The 23,444-nt window shown below is 46.5% G+C and overlaps 1 long non-coding RNA gene across 3 annotated transcripts; it reads right to left on the bottom strand.

The window, feature by feature from the left end:
* Positions 1–10,750: 10,750 nt before the first annotated feature.
* On the bottom strand, positions 10,751–16,203 carry Gm46328. 3 transcript variants are annotated; one of them, XR_001780528.1, is made up of 4 exons: positions 16,011–16,203; positions 13,349–13,426; positions 11,443–11,765; positions 10,751–11,101 (listed from the first exon to the last, which is right to left on the bottom strand). It is a non-coding gene; the product is annotated as a predicted gene, 46328 (long non-coding RNA). The 3 variants fall into 3 exon arrangements; XR_001780527.1 differs by lacking the exon at positions 11,443–11,765; XR_001780526.1 differs by lacking the exons at positions 11,443–11,765; positions 13,349–13,426.
* Between the last annotated feature and the right edge of the window lie 7,241 nt (positions 16,204–23,444).

Raw genomic sequence — 23,444 nt, 5'->3', positions numbered from 1 at the left:
TAGTGAGAAAGAAAGGATAGGGGCCAAGGGAAGGGAGTGGACCTGTTTGGAAAGGTTTTTTTGGAGCAAGCATCTATGTGTGCTGTCTGGAATTGGCAGTTCAGTTCATAGGTCAGCAGGGGCAGCTCAATCCACTCTCAAACACTTCACACATACTCCAGCAGTCCACTTTCGTAGAGTCAGGATAGCAAACATGAATCAGTCTCGGTGACATGACCTACCAGAGACAGCCAGGCCTCAGACTTGGCTGGAATCAGAAGGAGGGACCAGCAGGAACTCCAGGAGAAGTTCTTAGCTGTCCCTCTCTCAAGGAAGTGAAGAACAGCAAAGAAGATGTGAGACACAAGCCTCAGATAGCTAGCTCTATAAGCAAGCCAAGCTCACCTCTGTCACCGTCCCGTCGAGTCCTCCTTATACTCCCTCCACATGTCACCTGTCCTCCATGGATCTTGCCTCAGCAAGTGAGTCTGTCTCAGCTGACACCACTCTGCCAGTCAGCCCTAATCCATGTAGCTGCAACAAACTGCAGCACACTACCAGAGGATTTTTGGTCCGTTTCTCTCTATGGTGTCCCGACAAATGCAACTCAACTACAGTGTAAGGCAGACAAATGCACGCGTGTTGTTAGCAGAAGAATCTTTTGTCTCGTGTCCTTTCACATGCTTGCTTTAGCAGAACATCCTCTATCCTGTGTCTGTCTTAGTCTTTCACCTGTGTTAACGAAACATTTGTTCATGTGTTTGCCCTGGCAAAACGTCATCCAACACAACTGACTTTCCAAAGAACCCTTAAGGTTTCCACTTTGGTGTTGCAGGAGGAGTTAGAGGGCTAAGGGGGATGAAGATTGATACTGTACTTATGTGTCATCTAATTCAAACAAAGACAAAAAACAAACCCTGTATTTGAAGTTGTTTGCTCAGAGCTGACCTGGAATGAAAGTGGTATGGTGAGAATTTCTAAGGGGCCAACAAAGTATAGGAAGAAGAGAAATGGCTTTGGATTTGGAAGATATGGGGCTAGTGCCATGTTTCAGTTAGAATTACTTTTGCTGCTATAAAACCCCATGACCATTGGAAAGCAACTTGGAAGGAAGGGAAGGGAAGGGAAGGGAAGGGAAAGGAAGGGAAGGGAGGAGGGAAGGGAAGGGAGGAGGGAAGGGAGGAGGGAAGGGAAGGGAGGAGGGAAGGGAGAAGGGAAGGGAAGGGAAGGGAAGGGAAGGGAAGGGAAGGGAAGGGAAGGGAAGGGAAGGGAAGGGAAGGGAAGGGAAGGGTTTATTTAGCTTACACTTCTTGTCACTGTCCATCATTAAAGGAAGTCAAGCAGGAACTTGGGGCAGCAGTTGGTGCAGAGGCCATAGAGGGGCGCTGTTGAACATGGCTTTCTCAGCCTGCTTTCTTAGAGTACACAGGACCACCAGCCCAGGGATGGTACCACCCACAGAGGGCTGGACCTCCCCATCAACCACTAATTGAGAAAGTACTTGCCTACAGCTTGATTATGGAGGCTTTTTCTCAGTGAAGGCTCTCTCCCTCCTCTGTGATGGCTCTAGCTTGTGTCAGCTGACATAAAATTATTCAGCACATTCCAGGATTCTACTTAACGTAAGCTTTAATAAATCATTTATTCTCTTAGAGCCTCATACTTATTTATTTAAGAAAGAGATGTGTTACAATATTTTTTGTCAATATTAGATCACAGACAAGATATCAAAATTTTCTATTGTAGATACATAAGACAAAGCAAAATGAGAGGGAGCTGAACTCTCTAAAGAGGTAGATAAGAGAAGTGTAGGCTGTATAGTCAGTCCTCAGTCCTGAGAACTGCAGATTGGAAAAGAGCGGGAGAGCTACTCCAGGACCAAGTTTCATCCGATTTCTGTTTTAACAGTCAGTGAAACCAATTCAGCTGGGAAAGGCCAAGAAACCAGTCAACAAGAAAGAACTGGGTGAGACCTGGTGATTACAGGTCATAAATTTAAAAGAGGAAGAGAAGGAAGCCTGTCTGGCAGAAAGCCTGAGGCCTTAGTCACTGCTGTCGTGTGAAGGTGCTTCTTCAGGGCTCTCGTCCAAGGGTGTGAAAGCAAGCTTGGGTGTGTGCAAAGACAGTCTACCCTTTCGCACATCACCTCATCAACACACCAGGGCTCTTGGACCTGCATGAGAGACCAGGTTTTTGAGTCTGTTAGCATGCTGGTCAGCCACCAGACTCTGTTTACATCACCTCTAAACAGATTAAAAAGAGATGCTTGAAAACAGAGAACTTGGCCATCAATAGAATAATACAGAAAGAGAAAGCTTCCTTAGACACAGAGCTGGAGAAAGGCAGGGAGGGGCTCAGCAGAATGGTAGCCTGGGCAGCTGCCTCCTGCAGCTGTAGCTGACAGGCCCCACTGAGCAGTGGGTTTCAGACTTCCATGTCTTAGGGCTAATTGTGTGAAGTTATTTGGTTAGCATTCCAAATCATGTTCATTAAAACAGCCAGAGATTCGGGGGATGATGGCTCCTGGGCTGAGGGAACAGAAGGCCTGGACCTGCTCTGCCGAAACCTGTCCGTTGGCTCCTCTTGCTCTGAGTGTCAGGGTGCCATCAGCGCAGCCATCGACCCAGCCTTCTGCTCACAGAAGTCAATTCCACATTTGGACTTAGTGAGAGGAAGAGACAGAGGTGCCAAGGCTAATTCCCAAGAGGCCATGTCCTAGCTGGTGGATGGGAAGAAGAAAGTACGGAGTTCTCAAAAGGGTTTACTTCGTGGGTTTCTACGTAGGTAGGGATTGCTGATGCCCATTATGTGGGGGCAGCTGCAGGAAGCCTTGGTGTTGTTATAAACATGCAGTGACGTCAGGGCTGCAAGCAAAGGCTCCTGGAGGAACACAGACCATGCTTCCTCCAGGGCTTGCCTTTAGCTGAGTTCCTGACTGCTTGATTTGAGGAGGTGGGTCTGATATAACTGTGTCTCTTTGTTCCACTTGCCTTATGCAGCAATGGTAGGAGAAGATGAGGGGATATGGAATGCATCTAAGTCATCCTTTAATATCATTTAGCTCCAGAATGCCCATTTTATATTTCTAGCTAAGTCCCTACGCTCATGTCCCAATATGGCTTCTCACACATCAATCTTGACTCAGTTTCTCTATAAGTCATAGCAAACTTAATTCCCATCTGAACTGGGAAGGAGTAAAAGATGGATGCAGACTATCAAGGAACTGGCCAGGCTGACTACTTACTTTAGTCATCATCATTTTTGTGAGGAATATGATGGGCAGATACTACAGCGAGTAGGGAAATTTAGTTTCTAATATCTGCTTTCCAGAACTTACAATCTAAATGGGGAGATACAAGTCCTTGTGTGAAGATATGAAAAAAGGGAGAGTTAATACCAATATCAGGTGACACTGGTAGGCGTGGTAAAACGTGTACTGAGTGGTGTAGAGGTAGCATATTAAACAACTAAGGGGAAGAAGGGCATCCTGACAGGGATGGAATTCAGTTAAATCCTGGTGGCCAGAAAAAATACTACCTTCCATGTGCCATATAAGTTCTCCAAAATATCTTGTAGGTCGTATTGAAAGGCTGAGTCTTCCAATAGAAGCTGAGGATCTGGTCTCCTGACCACAGGACTAGGGCGTTTCCAATCTCGCTGCCTCATCCTGGAAGAAGGCAGTAGGAGCTAGACACACAAATGTGGACCTGACTCTATAGCAATGGTTTTCAGCCTGTGTGTTTCGACCCCTTTGAGGGTGGAACAACCCTTTCACAGGAGTCGCATGTCAGATATTTACATTACAATTTATAACAGTAGCAAAATTACAGTCATGAAGTAGCAATGAAATAATTTTATGTTTGGAAGTATATAAAAGGGTTGCAGCATTAAGAAGGTTGTGAACAATTGCTCTGTAGACTCTTCAGAGTGGAGATCAACGCCACTGTTAGGGTAGTAACTAGCCCAAGCCAGGGAGAGGTGTTTACCTGCATTATACCTACTGCCCTCTCAGATGGGTAACCCATGGCCAGACTGATGCTGAAAAGCTACTTGGTCCACAGAGAGTTTAAAACGAGTTTCTAACTCACTTTAAAAAATGTGTTGGGTTTGCTCTTACAGCACAGCCCCTCATCCAGATTGCTGATTGACTGAAAATTGAAACCCCTATTCTTCCAGATTGGGGGGCAGGATCTCCTGCAGATGGGACTTCATGGGACTCAGCTCCCAGAGACTTTGTGATTTTTATCTTGTGATTCGGGGATTGGGGTACTTGGACTCTTCTGTGGTACCTCTAAGGTAGTTGAGATGGGAGGAAGGGGCTGAAGGCTTGGATTCGGGCTCCCGCTCAGCTTGACCTTATTTGTGTGGCCATAACTAAAGCAGAAAGCATCTCCCAGCTTGAGTTTCGAGTTTCACAACCTTTTGCTTGAGCAACCTTCTAGAGAGGTTGTAGGGATTGAGGGAATTAGTAAAAGTGTAAGGGCCACCTATATTGTTTTAGTACTTATGTTTGGAAGTGGTCAAGTGAAGACTCGGAGATGCAGAGCTCTGGTCCTGTGGCATACGTTCCTCAGAATGACTTTGGAATAGGAGTTAGCTTCCATATCCCCGTTTGGTGGGAAAGCTCCAAGGAGTCTTGGGTAACCTTGAGGATTCCTGTGAACATGAGGCAATGAGGTGAATGGAGGCCCTGGAGGAGAGACTGCCTCCTCCTTCCTCTACAATCTCAGCTTCTTGAACCTACAGCTGAACAAGGTGGACATACGCATGTTTATACATCAGAGAAGAATGAGAATTGTAAAGACCCTTTATGGTGGGACACTGTTTTAGAAAGATCAAATGCTGGTCAGCCGGGATTTGGTCAAGCGGACCATGCACATTTTCCTCCTGGAAGAGTTTCATGTGTCTGTTGCTAATTGATGTTGGAACTATGACAGTGTGTTTTGTTTTGTTTTGTTTTGTTTTGTTTTGTTCTGTTCTGTTTTGTTTTGTTTTGTTTTGTTTTGTTTTGTTCTGTTTTGTTTCTTTAAAGATGGCAGTAGCCTGGTTAAGTTCTTTAAAAAGGACACACCTGGGCTGGAGAGATGGCTCAGCCGTTAAGAGCACTGACTGCTCTTCCAGAGGTCCTGAGTTCAATCCCCAGCAACCACATGGTGGCTCACAACCATCTGTAATGGGATCCGATGCACTTTTCTAGTGTGTGTCTGAAGACAGCTGCAGTGTACTCATATATATAAATAAATCTTTTTTTTAAAGGACAAACATGTGGGAAGTATTGCTGGTCAAAAATCTCTTTAGACAACGTTTATTGATTTGTCTTTTGTCCCAGCCCGGTGAGTGGTTATTACAGTGCCGCTCCTAGAAAGTGTCTGCTTGGACAAGTGCTTCCTGCCTGTGTTCAGGGCTAGGATTCTGATTCTCCTTCCCACTCTCCACTCCCGCTCTCCCCCCACCCCAACCTCTCAAACCCTGTCAAACACTGCACTTAAAATGCCATTTTGCCTTTTCATTGTGATTCTTTTACAAGAAGAAATGGCAAAAGCCATATACATGCTGTTCCTAGATGTCAGTCATTTTCTGGGTCGAACTGAAGAGCGACATGATGGCTGAGCCCGGTACATATTTATCCAGCTTCCCAGGCACCGATTCACAATTACACATGCTATGTGCTCAATTAGGTGTTCCTGCTCCATTATTATTATTATTTTTTTAAGTTTTACTTTCTAGAAAAGACCACAAAGAGGGATGCCTGGAAGTGGTAAATCAGTGGCTGTGGGAGGCCAAATAGACTACCTTGCATCCTTAGGAAACGAAAGATGCTGAGAGAAACATATCTCTAGTTTTCACCGGCACAAGCCTTCAGTCATCACTGGGCTCCGTCTCTTTCACAGAGTGATGAAGTCAAACACAGATGGTTCAGTGTGTGAGTCCTGAGGCCCCTCGGAGGCTGCTGGCAGCCTCTTGCTCTAGCTTGTGGTCCCCTTCCTTGTCTTCTCTGCTTATTTCCCCCAGAGACTTGCCTTACAATAAGGAGCAAGGCTTTGCAGGGCAAGTCTCTTGCTGTGACAAAGTTGGAAAAGAATCTGCCCAGCCAGCCGTAGAAATGCTAACGAGCTAAGACAAAGGCTTCACTTTGCTGATGCAGAGGGAACATATTTTTACATCTCTCATAAAGGGAGAGAGTGGGGCGCAGTTGGCTTCCGAGCTGCAAGGCTTCCATCCCTTCTCTGGTCACTGCTGGCAATGATGGGGATGCTTTGCATAAAGGGTGGGGAAACATTTTGTCTAGGTTTGCCCAGCCTCAAGACAAGGTAAGACTTGTACTATTCAGAACAAAGTAGGTGCTGTGCTGTGGCTGGTGCAGTTCTGCTGGGACACCAGTGTCATTAAATTGCTCTTCCCTTCAGAGCAGAGCATAGGTCTCTGGTTTGCTGGGGGATCAGGTGAGAGAAGGCAGCAATAGTAATATGTTTTATTCTCACTTTTCATAGTTTAGGTTTTTATTTTTATTTATTTATTTGGTATTTTGAGACAAGGTTTTTCTGTGGAGCCTTGACTGTCCTAGAATTTGCTCTGTAGACCAGGCTGGCCTTGAACTCATAGAGGTCTGCCTGTCTCTGCTTCCCGAGTGCTGGGATTAAAGGCATGAACCACCACTGCCTGACTCACTGTGGGCTTTTCTGATGTCTGAGAAACATATGTCTTACATTGGAGTGTAGTGCTTCTTGGGGACTCTAGGTGATGACTTATCTGGGGCAAATAGAGGTTCCTAGCTTACAGTCATTGTCCCTGGAAAAGTATTCTTGTGGAATATACTAATGGATTATTAGTTTGATTATATCACATCTAAACAGATTAAAAAGAGATGCTTGAAAACAGGGAACTTGGCCATCAATAGAACAATACAGAAAGAGAAAGCTTCCTTAGACACAGAGCTGGAGGAAGGCAGGGAGGGGCTCAGCAGAAAGGTAGGCTGGGCAGCTGCCTCCTGCAGCTGTAGCTGACAGGCCCCACTGAGCAGTGGGTTTCAGACTTCCATGTCTTAGGGCTGGTGGGCCAGGCTAATTGTGTGAGGTTATTTGGTTAGCATTCCAAATCATGTTCATTAAAACAGCCAGAGATTCGGGGGATGATGGCTCCTGGGCTGAGGGAACAGAAGGCCTAGACCTGCTCTGCTGAAACCTGTCCGTTGGCTCCTCTTGCTCTGAGTGTCAGGGTGCCATCAGCGCAGCCATCGACCCAGCCTTCTGCTCACTGGAGTCAATTCCACATTTGGACTTAGTGAGAGGAAGAGACAGAGGCGCCAAGGCTAATTCCCAGGAGGCCATGTCATAGCTGGTGGACAGGAAGAAGAATGTTTTGTGGGCCACTATGTCTCCTGACACCCATTGTGTGGGAGTGGAGGAGGGAAGTTTTGGTGTTGTCGAGAAAGTCCTTTGCCTCTTCTAGACACACTGACAGAAACACTGATTCAGCATGTTAGCTGAGAAAAGTTTCTAGAAAGGGATCTCATTCATTTCTTCTTTCTTTCATTCAGCAAAATTACATTGGATAGTACTAAAGAGAATGGAGTTAGAATTGGGGCCAGAAGATTATGAATAGGTCTTCAATTTGTGCCCTTGGCCAGAAACTGGGAATGTCCTTGGTTTTGTCCTGGCCATAGGCCAGAGATGGAAATAATACTCTATTTTTTGGTGTGACTTTTTATTTTTTAAATTTTATTTATTTTATGTATATGAGCCCAGTGTAGCTGTCCTCAGACACACCAGAAGAGGGCATAGAATTCCACTACAGATGGTCTTGAGCCATGATGTGGATGCTGGGAATTGAACTCAGGACCTCTGGAAGAGTAGTCAGTGCTCTGAACCACTGAGCCATCTCTCCAGCCCTACTGTGATTTCTTGTTAACTTTCTTCTCCTAAACAAGCCTAGAGGCTGGATGTACACAGAGAGGTATTGAGCCAGAGGCTATACACACACAGGGGTACTAATCTGGACTCTATAGTCCATTCTGATGAACATCGTTAGAATTAGATCTCTAGATTTTCATAGTGAAAATGGGATATAACTGTCCTCCAATTTTGGCCCATACCTTAGCTAATTTTAGGGTCTCAACATTTGAGGTTAGACTATTGTAGTAGCCTTGGAAGCCACTGAAGATGAGCTCTTCCCATTGGTCGGCTTGAACCCCACTCCCTTTCCCTGGGAACACTAGAAAAGAAAGCAGAAGCTTTGCCAGGCAGTGGTGGTGCACACCTTTAATCCCAGCACTTGGGAGGCAGAGGCAGGCAGATTTTGGCGTTTGAGGCCAGCCGGGTCTACAGAGTGAGTTCCAGGACAGCCAGGGCTACACAGAGAAACCTTGTCTCAAAAACCAACCAACCAACCAACCAACCAACCAAACAAACAAACAAACAAACAAACAGCAGAAGCTTAGGTCTCCTGGTCAAAAGATGGGATTTACCTCTTGCTTCAGATGGAGATGTGGCATTTTGATCGGTTCCAAAGAGTAATAAATAGTACATGCTATTGTTTCTCCCATAACAATTGGTCCAGCTGAGCCTGTTGATCCTCTGGCCAGGGTCTGCAGCCCCACCGCCAGGAAATTGGAGTCACTTAAAGACACGCTAAGGAGATGGAGGAGATGATTTCCCCCTGAGACAATGCACCTGTCTTTCCCGAAGCCCTGCCACACGTGACCCCTCAGAGAGCTTCCACTGTGCAGCAACATGGAGCCTGCTTGCTTTTCTGAGTTCCCCAGACACGTGGAACTCTTCCTCTTTCTTCTTTTCTCTCTTTTTCTGTTTTAGATACTGACCAAAGCCTGGGCATTCTTTTTCTGACATGTTTGGCAGTCTCTTTTGGTCTCTGAAACTCCCTCTCACTCTTTGTTTTTCCATTCTGTGGCTGTCCATCACACAGCTGCTTCCTGACATCACTGTGGAACCTGCTTGCTGGCTCAAACCCCACTGCAGAAGGCGGGCCTTTCTCTCTCCCTCTTCTCCATTCCCTTCCTTCTGGCAACTGCCAAGATGTACAGCTTGGCTCTTCTGCTGGTTCCTTAAACTCAAATGAAGTTGCCCTTTGGGTTCCTTCCAAGTCTGTCTCTAAATTCTTTTGTTAAGATTAAGAACTCAAAAGAAGGAATTTTAACAGTACTGTGGAAGGGTCATAGGTAAATATGTGCTAGAACTGGAGGGTCTACGACCTTAACACAGAAAGACACTTTCTTCCCAGAAGGAGGAGTGATCTCCTCTCTCCTGTAAATCAGGCTACCCCACAGGACAGCATGGCTCAACACGGCCCTGATGAAAACAGAGAGTTTCTTCAGTATTTTTCTCCCTGGTGTATCCACGGGATCTCAGATCTGTTTTTTTAGAATATTCCTGCCTCCTGGAAAGATCTGTCTTATTATGCAAATGCATCAAACTTTAATTTTATTACCTTTAAAAAAAGTGTTTTCTGAGGAAAACCACATTTTCTAGAGAAAACTTGGATGATATACAGACTAGGAAAAAAAATAGAACCCTGTTGTTACATCTGTTTTCATATTGTGCATATTCAGGTTCCAACTGAATGGACCTAAACTGGAAGTGTGTGTTTTCACCTGTTCAGGTGGGCCAGTTACTCTACTTGCTTAAGCCCCAGTGTAATGCTGGGGAAATAACATGAAATTGTAATGAGGACGACGTGAACATTGCAAAGCACATGTGCAGTCTTAGTCCAATGCTCGCTTAGTGATTGGCTAGTGTTATTGGTTTTGAAAACATTATCCCAGACTATGTGGCAGTGGGTAAGCCTAGCTCAGAACTGCCTGATGCAGCCTCCAGTAGACAGTCGTAATGCCTTGGGAGCCAAGGAGAAAGAACTACTAAAGATTTACCAATTTGTCTTTTGACTTGAGGCACCGCCATATTTTACATTATTCTGAGTGTGATAGCCTAGGGATGAACATGATCGCAACTCATTTTTGTTGAGAGAACTAGGGAGGTTCAGCAAGTGAGCGGCAGAGCTGTCCTAAAATGGTTCCTAAATTGTTTCAAGAAATTGGATGAGGAGAATCTCTGATGGAGAACTTGAAAGTTGTCATGGAGACGTCTCTCCTTAATTCGTGCAGAGATGAACGTATAAGTTAGGGGTTGGTAGCTCATCTGGATTAAGTATTCGTTTTCTGAGAAGGGCTTGTTGGAGAAAACTTGGAGTCTGGTGACCTCCAGAGACAGTGAAGGACTTGTATGTGAAATCTCTTCTAAAAAACATATATGTGTACACACACACACATACACACACACACATACTCATATACATATGTACATACATATGTATGTGTGCACATATGTGTGTATACACATGCACGTGCACACACACATGTATATCTATACACACACATATGTATATATATGACAGGATATGTGACTAATGAATCAGGGTTTCAGGCAGATAGATGGGGAGAGAAGTACCATGTGGTGGGGCTAAGACGCGAGTAATTGTGAACCCGATAGCAGTGCTTTGACGGAGCACGAGGGGAGGCCATGATAGATGAATAAAAGGATGAACTGGGGAGTGGAGTGGGATTTGCCACCAGGCTGACAGGAGGGCCAGATAAGCAAAGGTGAAGGAGACACACTGGAACGAGAAAATGAGTGATCAGCACTGTGGTTTTAAAGTTGGTCCTTCCAGCTGGGAGATAAAGAAGCAGTCTGGCCAGGGGCTAGAATTGGGTGTGAGGTTTAAGATTTCCCAAAAGAAAAATGGATACAAGACAGTCACAGACTTTTCTCATACTTTGTTTTTGCAACCACAAAACCTCAGGACTTCACCTGGGGTTTAACCTTGGAACGGCACGGGGAGGGTCCTCGCACCCAGGGCTGCTGTCGGGAGGTTTCACAATCCAGTTTCTCCAAGAGAGCGAAGCTGTTTAGGGGGTGATCTGCACAAGGTGCTGAATCCCAGGGACCCTGATTAGAGCAGATGTCGCTGCGGGAACTGAGTCTAGACATGGAAATTGTGTCCCTAATCTCCCGAATCCCTCTTTTTCTACATTCTCTGAAGACGCTGTTTCTGTCAACATTCACTGTGGGAGCCAAGCCGGAAACACGTGTGCAATCAGCAGCCGCAGCATCTACAAAGAGTTATGAAATCCGTTCAAAAATAGCCCGCTTGCCCCATAGGCATGCAAAGCAGCCTGCCAGCCAGGGCGAACGTGTCAGGCAGCAGATTTTCTCCAGCATTTCAAGAGGCTTCCAGTGACCTGCCACACTCAGGGGCCAGGGAGATCAGGGCTGGTCAGAAACACTCAGAGGGGGCCCGAGCCCATGAACAGAGCCCCTGGCGCAGCTTCGGGCATCAGCTCTTGCTTCTAGAGAGGCACTGCACAGCTTCCTCAAACCTGCCAACCTCTTGTCCTCAGCCCCAGTGGGTAACATTTATTTGGGTTAAAAATCTAGTGTCCCATAATATTACCTGAGGCAAGATGCTAAACCGCCGGACACCTTCTTAGAATCCACTGACTGGCCTCATTGCAGGGTCAGCGGAAACATTTTAATCCAGTGCTTCTCTGAGAGCTAGAAAAGTGATTCGGCCAGGATGGTCAGAGCATCACGGATGGCGGGGCTTGCATATGTGAGCCCACAGACTACAGGGTGACAGACAGAGGCTTGCCCGGAGCAGGGCAGGAGCTGTCTGTGTTCTTTCATAGACTGCTTACTGCTCTTCGAGCCTTGGCTGCGGGTCTCTTCAGGTCTCTTACTTTGGCCTTCTCTGGAGACAGGGATGGCCCTCTCTTCCTGAACTCCACCCATGAAGGGGAAAAAAGTAGGACACAAAGAACTAGGCTTCAGTCTCCCATGATCTCAAAACAAAGGGCACTCACAAACGTCTGGGGTTGGGGGTGTGTATTTCTTTTCTTTCCTTTTAAAAAACTCTTTTTTTTTTTTTTTTTGACAATTTCATATGTATAATGTATTTTGGCTATTTTCACGCCCATTACTCTGTTTCATGCCCTCGCCCTCTGCCACTGAAATGCATATTCCCAACAACTTCCTCTCCTACTTTTAAGTCCTTTTGTATAAGTGACTCACTGGGTTTAATTATGGTTGCTTGCGTGAGTATGGGTGATGGGTGGTTCACTGGAGCACAGATAATGTATCAGTGGCTACACTGCTGAAGAAAATGACTTCCTCCATACCTCTACCCTTCACATCACCCCCACCCCTGCTCTCTTCCCCAACAACTATTAACTGCTAAGTGTCCCTCAGGGAGAGGTAGGGGCCTCATGAGCCCTCTGCTGTCCATGACTTATGGTATGCTGACAGGCTCAAGCTGGTGTAGGTCTCATGGGTGGAACAATAGCTGCTGGGAGTTCATGAGTGCAGTGGTCATCTATGTCTAAGAAAGTTTCACAGCACTCCCCGCTACCCTCCAGTTCTTAGGCTCTTCCTTCTCCTTCGTGATTTTTCAGAGCCATTTAGGGTTGAAAATTCAAGTCACTTATTCTCAGTACTTTCTGACCAGTTAAGAATCTCTGCATCACAAATGTCTCTTGCCCAGGCTGAAAACAGCACCAATCAAGGGTGTCCAGGTAAGTATGTAGAACACAGATTGACAATGTATCCACTTAGAAAAACAGCAGTGGTAGGAGCAACCCCTGTGCGCTTGACCTATTCTTGGTTAAGTTTATAGCACAAGACAGTAGTTCCCTACTGTAAAGCAGTCCTCAAATCCAAGTGTAGAGTGGTTGGTTACCCCCCACGATGGTTGTGCCACTGGTGCACAAGCATCCACGGTTTGCCTGGCAGGTCTTTACTGTAACTTAAAGGGCTCACAGTTAGCTACACTGTTGATGGTTTTTCTCCCTCAGCAGCCTGCACAGCCATGAAAGCCAACTAGCAAAGAGGAAACTTCTAACTCAATTTCAACTTGTTTTCTCTATGTCTTATAGCAAAAGAATGTGATGTGTTTGGTAATAGCGTCTTACCATTTAGTCTGGTGGGCAATCAAGAACAATGGCAATAGCATGTATGGCTTGGAGGATATTTGAGGGCTCCCCGACCAACATCTCATAGGAAGGCATTCCACAGCTGGCACTAGGATTTCCACTTAATAACTTATGGCTTATGGGAAGAATACTATCCACCAATGCAGGGTGCCTCCATTTAATTTTTTTTCTAATTTATATTTCTAATAAGACAATAAAATAGTAGGTTTCCCTTATATCTTTTTCATATATTCTTACTTTGGGTTAAACCTTCCCCTTATCTCTCATTCCCCATTTCCTACCCCCACTTACAACTTTTTGTATCTTGAGGGGATTTTTGTCAACATAGCTCTTTAAGACTAAAGAGACAACCCAGTGGGAGACGCTATTTACCTGGTCCAGAGCTAGCTGTCATGATGCTTTCTGCATTATGATGGCTTAGGACTTTCCTCAGTTGAGCAAGGGAAGGATCTATAACCCAAGAAAAGCCACCAGGCAATTATGGTACTGGGGTAAGACTTCAGGGTTCATTAAGGGAGGCACAGAGGGTGTGGACAAGGCATAAAGAGGCCAGTTCTTCGTGGAAGCCTAGAATGAATCCTCTACTGTCTCCCATCCCCGCCCTTGGCTTCCCTTCCCTGTTCCTGGCAGCTCGTTGGCACTGGCCCCAACCGGGTTTCTGACTGTCACCCTAACGCCCAGGTTTCTGTTAGGAAGAAAGCATCTCTGGGAGCAGCAGTGGCCGACCTAGCTCCAGGTGGAATTTAGCTTGTTTTTCCAGCTACCTCATAGCCTGCCTTGGACTTATTAGGTGCTGTTTTACACCCTCTTATGGGAAAGTATACAGTTTTGCAGATAATTGAGGGCTAGGTCAGCCAGACCTGAGAAAAACACTGAAATAGGCCATCTTATGCAAGGACCAAGCAGGGTACTCTACTGACCAGTATCTTGTGATTTGGTCTACACCTATTTCTGAGGGTCCATCTCTTTGTACTGTATGATCTTTGGTCATTCTTTCTTTCTTTTTTCTTTCCTCGCTGGGAATCAAACCCAGGTCCCTTTTCATGTTATGCAAGTGATCTATCACAGCCCTACTTCCTCTTTCTTTGGAGTCATTTTAGGGCAAAGCAAAAGAAGTCACTATTTTTTTTTCAATGAATTTGTCCATATCATAAAGTTAAGGTTTCAAGGGAACAGGATGGTCCTCTGGGTACTGCTCTGGGAGTCAGTTGTTGCCTAGTGGGGCCCTGAGATGGTGGCCACCATATCTACATGCTTCGTCTCATAGAATCCATTATGTGCTCTGGGTCCCTGGAGTTCCTAACCCTACTTCCCATCCTATTGGAACTTGGGCTTTGGAAGATACAAACTGTCATTATGGATCCTTCCAGCAGGCTCTGGCAGTAAGGAAGGAAGGCAGGAAGGAAGGCTGTCTACTTGTGTGGGTTATCACTGGAGTGGAGTGTCAGAAACTCAGGTTTCCTGAGAGCTTGAAGGTTTTGACTTCAGTGCTTCCTTCATCTTTCAGGGAGCAGGGACAGCTGGCTCCACCAACTTGGCTGAAAGATCTGGCAGCTGCTCACTCTGAAAATAGTAGGGGCTTTGTGTTTAAATCACAGCATGAGCAGAGACTCACGTACACACAGTGGCATGCAAATGTGGCTCAGAGGTGCTTCCAGGTCCCAGGGCTGGAAGGTAAAGTAGGGAGTGTGCTCTTATCATGAAGGATGAGGAGAGGAACAGCACCACCCCCTTCCCCACCACTGTTAGCTCAGTCTTGTAAGCAGCAGGGGTACAGACTGCCCTGGCCTCAGTAGCCAAGTGACTCGGGGCAGAAAGAAGATGAAAGACAAGTTTGTTGTGGTTCTTATTTTAAAGAAAAACCTTTGCATTCCTCCCTTTAGCTCCAAAAGCAGATGCTGAAAATATTTAAAAGTGGGGCTGGAGAGATGGCTCAGTGGTTAAGAGCACTGACTGTTCTTCCTAAGGTCCTGAGTTCAAATCCCAGCAACCATATGATGGCTCACAACCATCTGTAATGAGATCTGATGCCCTCTTCTGGGGTGTCTGAAGACAGCTACAGTGTACTCACATATAATAAATAAATCTTTAAAAAAGAAAAGAAAAGAAAGAAAGAAAGAAAGAAAGAAAGAAAGAAAGAAAGAAAGAAAGAAAAGATTTAAGTAACTGTAGGAAAAGAAAAACCTAGAGGGAACGTGTTAATTGGACACTGGATGTGGGCAGAAAAGGGTCCAGGCTTTCCTTTCTGGTTTTGGTGCCTGTGGCATCTCTCTCTGGCTTTTCCTTTTGCTTGCTGACTTGTTCCTTCCCAGGGTCCTGGTTAAGGCTTGGCCTGTTGTGCACCGATCTTGTGTAGTACATTCCAAACAGTGCCTACACGATCTGCCCATGTACACAGTCAACTCTATTTGTTCTTCTTTTTAAAAACAGAGTCTATTAGGAAGGCCACTGTGTGATGCTCACAGAAGTTTATGTTGATTTAGTTCCATTTTCCCATCCTGTCCTCAGCCAGGACACTCAGTGGGGCAGTCCAAAGTGCTCTTGCCCACGAGGGAAATGGGTTTAGCTTTGAAACTCAGATATGTGATTTGTAGAACCTTGCCTAAACTCTTTAGCCTCTGAATAAACTGAGAAAAATGCTTAGTTTCCCAGGACTCCTATGGCACTTCACTAAGAGAGTCTATTTAAACTCCACTGAAGGAGATCCCATCATTTGCTTGGTACTCTTGAGACTCCTGAGGAAACAGAGATCACAGAGGCAAGGAGAAAGGATGGGCCTAACCATGCTATACATCTTCAGCTCATTGTGCCCATAAACACAACTGCTCAAGAACAATAAATATGTTCTTGAGTCATAGGCAAAACCTCTGCTCTGGCATGAAGCAGGGCACCTATGGGAGGGACCTGGACTATGGCACATTCACTTCCTATATTAAAGCCATTACTAGCCAGAGTTGGGAGTAAACAAGCAAACCTTAATAGAGACCAAAGTTGAAGCAATAGTTGGTGAAATGGGACTGGAGAGGTGGCTTACTGGGTAGAGTCCTTGCTTGTGGGGCAGTGAGCTGTGCACAGACAGCCTGGTCCCGGTCGAGCACAGGCCTTGAACCCCAGTGACCCGGTAGGTGATGGCTTCCACTTATGAGAGACAACAGGTGTTCAGCCACGACCCCTGGGCCCCCTGGCTCCTGTCACAGCCTCCCACAGCCCCTACAGAGAGGCATGTGGCCATCAGTCACAGTAGGCAACAATGCCCCAAGCTCCTGATATTTTGTCTGGACTCCACCCCCACAGTTACCAGGAAACAGCCAAGTATGCTCCGCCCCATGGTTACCTGGCAACAGACAGGTAGGCCTGGCCCATTATAAAAGGGGCTGTCTGCCCCCTCCTCCCTCTTTTACCTCTTGCTCTCTTACTCTTGCTCCCTCGCTCCCCCTCTCTCCGCCTTCCCTTACCCCCTCTCTCAGGCATGAGGACCTCAGTGTGGATTCCTGGACCTCATGTAAAAAGTGTGACCCCTATGGCCTGTGTCTGTAGACCCAGACTTCCTATAGATAGATGGGAGGTAGAGCAGGAGAAGCTCCAGAAGACTGCAGGCCGGCTGGGGAGCCTGGACTGTGTGGCATAGTGACAAACAGGAAAGAGCCTGCCTGGGAGGAGGGAGAGGACTCCCGCTTGATGCTGTCCTCTGACCTCCGCATGTGTACTGTGGTATGTACACACCCCAACATATAAACATGCATGTACACATACATACACATCATGCATACTCATTCCCCAGAAAGCTCACTGTCCACTCCGTCTGCAGGGAGTACCACCCATTTAGACATCTCCCCTGGAAAGCATAGGTGGCAGCAGATGCCATCCCACAGCGTAGAAGAGCCTCGCTCAGTGCCAGGACACCCACATTCAGGTCTTAGAGGACGGTTGTAAGTCATGTGTATTCTCTGCATCTTAGTTTCCTTAGCTGTAAAACAAAGATGCTGCTGGTGGCAGTGTCTGTGTGCTGTGTCCATAGAAACCAGCAGAAGCCGTACACCATGGGGCTTCCTTTGAGCTCTTGACTTAGTTGTCTTGCTTTGCGGGAAGATCCCAAATCCATTCAGATAGCTTTGTTTGCCTAGCAGATTCCAGAGGCTGACCTAAGTGCTTGCATTGGTGTCGAGGAGGGCTGTAGGCATGTTTATATCTGAGATTTGGAGATAAAGAGGTGGGAGGCTTCTCAAAGACAGGTGATGTAACATGGAGAAGGCCAAGGACTGTATCAGGGGGTAGTCTCAAGATTCCCTTAGGCCTTGGTAGCTAGAATCCTCTGGTTTTGTGCCTCCTGCCCGACATGCTACATCTTCACTGGCTTCCTCCTCTGGGCTGCTTCTTCTGCTCCCCTGCCCTGACTTCCTGAGGCTGACGGTCCTCTCCAATACTAGTGTATTCTCTTCTTATGTTCAGGCCACAGAGCTATGCTACTTCACTTTCTATTAATGTGACAAACAGCACAGTCAAGTGACAGAGGAAAGGTTTAGGGGCTGAGGAGATAAATGACTTAGTTGAGAGCCTGAGGTTGGATCCAGAACATCAAACAGCTGGGCATGGTGGAGCATACCTATAACGCCAGCACTGTGGGGTAGTGGAGTCGGGAGTTTCTCTGGGGCTTGCTGGCTAGCTAGAGTATCTGAATTTGCAAGCTCCAAGTTCTGTGAGAGACCTTATCTCAACAAATACTGTAGAGGGCAATAGAATAAGAATCCAGTATTGACTGCTGACTTCTGCACGCGCCCTCACACGTGTGCGCATGCACGCACGAACCCACACAAAAGAGAAAAAAAATTCTATCAAATGTAGCTAGCCTACCAAGGGCCAAAATTCCCTAAGTCTTCCCTACCTTATAAAACATTTATAAAAATCTTTTCACCTACTCTAGCTAGTAAAACTTTTATTTATACAAAGTACCCCGTCTAACAGCCCACACACACACACACCCAACACACACGCACAGCATTCTCAGTTTCATGGTCTGGAGCAGCTCACCCCTTCATTTCCTTTGCTTTGATTCTTTTAAAACCGGCCAATTTTAAAAGACTATGAGGTCAGACTCCAGCCAATGGGGAAGAGATGTGGTGACCACTTGTGTTAGAATAAAACCCAAGCGAACTTCCTGTCCCAGTTTGTTTACTTGTCTGGTTTTGGTTCTGGCCACAGCCCTTCTGCAAAAAGGAAGTGTTTCGCCTTGATACTTTCCCTTTGTCCATGTTTTTCTTTGTGAGACACTGAGGTTACTCTTTGTTCTAACAAACACATAAAACAACAGCAACAACGAGGGCTTGTTTTGACTCACTGTCTGGAAGGTTCCAGTCCTGGTTAGTTAGTATGGGGCCTGAAGTGAGGTAGAACAATATGGTGGGTGTGTGTGGTAGAGCCAAGTCATTCACTTGCAGGCCAGGACGTGAAGGTATAACGAAAAGACACACTAGCCAGCCTGGGGCACCTCCCACCTCCCACTAGGCCACGCCTCTTAAAATCCTCCCACCTCCCATAGTTCCTCCATCTCTCCCAGACCAAAACTTTACCTGGGCTTTTAGGGGCTGTTTATGATTCAGACTATAGCAGACACACTCTAACAGATGAATGGTGAGCAGAAATGACGTGCATGGCTTCCCCCAAGACCCGGATCTCAATCATCCTAATTTTCCTCTGTCCCTGCCATGTGAAGGTTGTTTGGCATGGGTCATGTTTATGCTCTGAGGATGTCCTCTCATCATTAGTCTTGAATAATACGAAGGACGTGCTTGCAGGTTTGCTCCCCCACAACCCACTTGCTCCTCAGATCTCTCCGACTCTCTGTCCACCAGTGTTCTGCTCCTTCCCTGTCAGGATGTCCAGGCACCACTGCACCAGGCTGGAAAGATGAATCAGAGTCAGAATGGGTGGGGTCTACAGGACCCGAGTCTGCTTCCAGTGAGAGGCTTCCCCAAGAATTTTAATGAAACAGCTCTCTTGATGAGCTTAACTTGTGTGCATAGCTTTACGGGGGTGGGCTTGTATGCATACACTTTATTGGGGTGAACCCCAATATATATGGGCTATATATGGACCTTGGAGAGTGGGAAGGAGTTTTCAGGGTAAATGAAAAATCATTGACTAGAGTTTAAAGTACTGGGAATGCCTTGTTTGCATAGAGAGGCATTCAAAGAATCCCAGATACTTTCTGGGTGGGTTCTTATCAGGAAAGAAGAAGTTGAACTTGTAGGTCTGCCAAGGACTACTGACTTTCTCTAGGTAGAGGATATGAGGAGTCAGGTTCTCAGACAAGGTCAGAGAAGGGGAAGCTCTGCTGGTAAAGGGAGTCCTCCATTTTGTGCCAAACTCAGAGGAGCTATATGGTCCTGGTAGACTGCAACCTTAACTTGCTGGCTTCTCAGCATCCACCCTCACTACTCAGGGAAACAGCTATGCCCAGGATGGATCAGGGATCATTCACCTACTGCCATACCTCTGAGTTTCTTCCCACATTTAAAATCATCCTTTCTCATCTGAGCTTTTAGTTTATTGCTGTAAACTGACCAAGTTCATTTTTGGTCATAATGGGTAAAAGCCTCCCAATTACCTAGCTCCTTCTGTTTTGGCTCATTTTTCTCTTACTTCTTCTAAAGACAGAGGTTCCCTCACCCTGAAGCTCCAGGATTTCCAGACACTCTGAACGTCTGCCTGGAGCTTCAGCCAACTTTTGGAGATCAAGTTGCCTAATACTAGATTTCCTCCTTTTCCTCCTGCTGTGCTGGGTCTCACCCGCATTGACTCTTAAGTCTCCTCCATCAGTCCTTTATGCAGTCAGCTGCTGAGTCCTGTGGATTCTCTTTATCTGCTCTGGACTTTGTATCTCCACTACTGCTACACCCCCCATACGTGTGAAATTGCACTGAAGGACTGGAAGTGTACACACTCTGCTGTTGTCCGTGCATGATGCACATTATATAGGTGAAATTGTCACGTGCTGTTACAGCTTATTGAGAATGGACTCTGGGCATGAGGTGGGTCTCCTGCCTTAGGCTCCAGCAGGTTTATCTCAAGTATCCTCTTAGACTCCTTGTCAGACTCAGAGGGGATGAGACGGCCCCTCTGGCTTTATGATGGGGAAAGGTCGGACAACCAGAGTAAAAACATTGTATCCCTGAGAAAAGCTAAAAGCTAAACTAGTTACAACCCCAGTTACTATTGTTTATCCCATAGTGAAAAATGCCTGTGGTGGGAATGAAAGGGAAGTTTGTCTGTGGAGGGGATGCTCTGCTCTGCTGAGGAAGCTCAGCTTGGCGAGCTGATGTCAGAGGCTTCCCCAGTTGTTTCTGCTGGAGCCCCTGGTGCTGCTGACTTATATCTGTCCCCTCAACTGGGTTACAGCAGCTATATCTGTCTCCTCAACTGGGTTACAGCAGCTATCACGGCTGGATGATGCGAGCACCTGAGCTGATGTTTTCCTGTCTACATGACCCGTCTTTATATCTGCTATTTACTCTTTACTTTTGCTTGTGAGACACACACACACACACACACACACACGTACATATATATGCACATGCACACATATTTAAGTAAAGTCACTCATTCAAAAATGGAAAACGTGGCTATTGTAGATCATCCTCTGGATTGTACAGAGCAACCATGGCTGGTTCTGAGGACATCCATGGAACTGGAATGACTACGGGATTTCTTACTTTAAAATGCACCATTCTTTACTGTCTATTTTCCATAATAACAAGGGATTATCACTAACTAAATAGTATGGAAACAACTTTTAAGAATAGGAAGAGACCTCCCATGAAGCAGTGAAGGCTTCATAATAGGAAGTGTTTAAACAGAAGTTGGATGCAGAGTAAGGAAGACTTCAGTACAGAAAGGATCACTACCGATCGGTCGACCTGTCGAGTGAAATCACGCTTCTGTGAGTTAGGATTAGCTTCAGCCATCAGTGATGGAAATGAGAAATGGCACAAGCTCAAAAGCCATGAATATTAGCTGGGTGTGGTGCCCCACGCCTTTAATCCTAGCACTTGGGAGGCAGAGGTATGCAGAGCTCCTTGAGTTTGAGGCCAGCCTGGTCTACAAAGAGAATTCCAGGGCAGCTAGGGCTGTTACACAGAGAAGCCCTGTCTTGAAAAACAAAACAGAAAACAAAACAAACAAAAAACAAAATCCAAAACAAAGAAAACAACCCAACAACCATGGATGTTTATTTCTCTGTGTCCTTGTACTACACGGGAATAGCTGTGATAAAGCACTCGGACCCAAAGCCTTACACTTTCTGATCACAGGCTGTCACTGAGGGAAGTCCAGGCAAGAATTCAAGCAGGAACCTGGAGGCAGGAACTGGAGCAGAGACCATGAAGGGATGCTGTTTGCTGGCTTGCTCCCCATGCTCCTGTCTAGCTACCTTTCTTACATCTCCCAGGAACATCTGCCCTAGGGTGGCATTGCTCACGGTGGGCTGGGCCTTCCCTCATTCATCATTAATCAAGAAAAAGTATCCCACACACTTGCCTACCAGACAATCTGATGGAGGCATTGTTTCAATTGAGGTTCCTTCTTCCTCCATGTTTCTAGCTTGTGTCAAGTTGGAGAATCTGAAGTAAAAGAGTCCAGAAGTCATCAAGCCAGAGCTGGTATGAGCATCTTGCTGACATGTTGGCCATATCATGGCTTCTACTACATGGTTTAGTAAAGCTGCCCAAGTTTCAGCCCTCACAGGAGTAGTCTGGTTGTAGAGAGGCAAATTAGACTGTGCCGCTTCCTGCTGGATACTCCCCGGAGACCTTCACATTTCCTTCCTTCCACCATTGCTCAAAACATAATCACATAGAAATAAGTGGCTTCAGAGGAGGCCTGGGTAAGCTTGATCCCATGTAGCCATATGCTCAGCAGAGAGAGGGGGAGGGGGAGGGGGAGGGGGAGGGGGAGAGGAGAAAATATGAGTATTGAGAGCTAACCAGTGTTCTCTGCAATGCCATAACCTTAAGGTTTTTTTAAAAAATGGATAATAGCTATTTCTGACTGAACTATTACCAGGCATTAGATAAGTCCTTGGCCAAACCTTTTAGATTCTATATCTTTTGAGTGCTCATGAGCCTACTAGTCAAGGTCAGAACTATTACTACCAATTTATGTGATTAAGTTCTTGCGCGCGCTCAACTGGCCAGGAAGAACGACGCTGCTACAGGATCCTTCTGCACACGTTTATTCAGTCCTGTTTCTTCTTGTTTATATCTCCCTTGTTTATATCTCCCCCGAACCCTGGGCCTCTCACTCCTTTTATACTCTCATCCACGCACAGCAGGCCACGCCGCCTCACCAGGCACGCAGCCTCAGCTAATCAGGGCAGCAGGGGCAAATCTCCACCAAATTGGATTCACCGGTATCCTGGTGCACCTGCGCAGCTCTCAAGATGTTTGTGTCTTATATGAGGAAGTCAGGTGCAAGTCATATGACTTAGCTGCAGTCCCTGGCGCCTTTGGGACTGCCGCCACACCCGCTCCCCACAATTCCCCCTTTTTTCTTTTTTGGCAGAGAGAATGTCTGTAGATAGCCCCCCGCAGCCATGCCCCTTACCCGTCCTTGGGTGACAAACAGCATTGGTTTGATCCCTGTCTTAGGTTGGTGACATGCCCAGGGAGTCTTATCACTGACTACCTCTCAATCATGCCAAGCCACACCTGGGGAGATTGTGTTTTGCTTGCGGCAGGTGCATCAAAAGGCCAGGATGTTAATTAATCTATGGCCAGATCTTAATTGCTGCAAGCAAGCCTCATGGGTGAAGGTAGAGGTCTGATCCCCAGTGTGCAAGCATAGGGGCCCTACACAAAACCATCCCTTAGGCTCATCACCCAGAGAGGTCTTGGCCAGCTCCCGTGTCGTTTTTCCTGGGGGAAGGGAACTAGGACACTGAACCTTCATGGATCAGACATACCTTCCACAGGATGCCAACAGCAAGCTATCCTCTGTGCAGTGCTTAGCCTCGCACCCCACGGCATAACGCAGCATAATTTCTTTTAGAGCGGCAAACCAAATCTGAGGAGATTGTCCCGCCTCCACTGCAGCAAAAGCCTACGCTACCATGGCGAAAGTGCGGGTCGCACACTCTGCACCTAACACATGTGCCAAACACAAAACACACACACACTATAACAAGCATACATCCCAGGGCTCTCATCCCCGCTCATCTTCCCTGAAGCAAGGGATAGATAGCCAGAGGGGCTATTTCTTTAAGGGAAATTCAGGGATCAAAAAGCATGGAAAAATTTGAATGTCATGTCGAGCTGGTATCGGCTTCTGGAATACCGAAAGGATCTCTCATCTCGGCTCCATCCTTTGTGCTTGTGGGATCATCCACCACATCCACAGGGGCAACTGGATCAGGAGCCTCATTCTTGTAGCGTCTCACCAATCTCTCCGGCACCCAAAGAGGTTCCGTCTGGTCCTG

Source organism: Mus musculus, chromosome 12 (genome assembly GCF_000001635.26).
Source record: "Mus musculus strain C57BL/6J chromosome 12, GRCm38.p6 C57BL/6J".
Lineage (NCBI taxonomy): Eukaryota > Metazoa > Chordata > Mammalia > Rodentia > Muridae > Mus > Mus musculus.
This window is presented reverse-complemented; position numbering and strand designations above follow the sequence as displayed.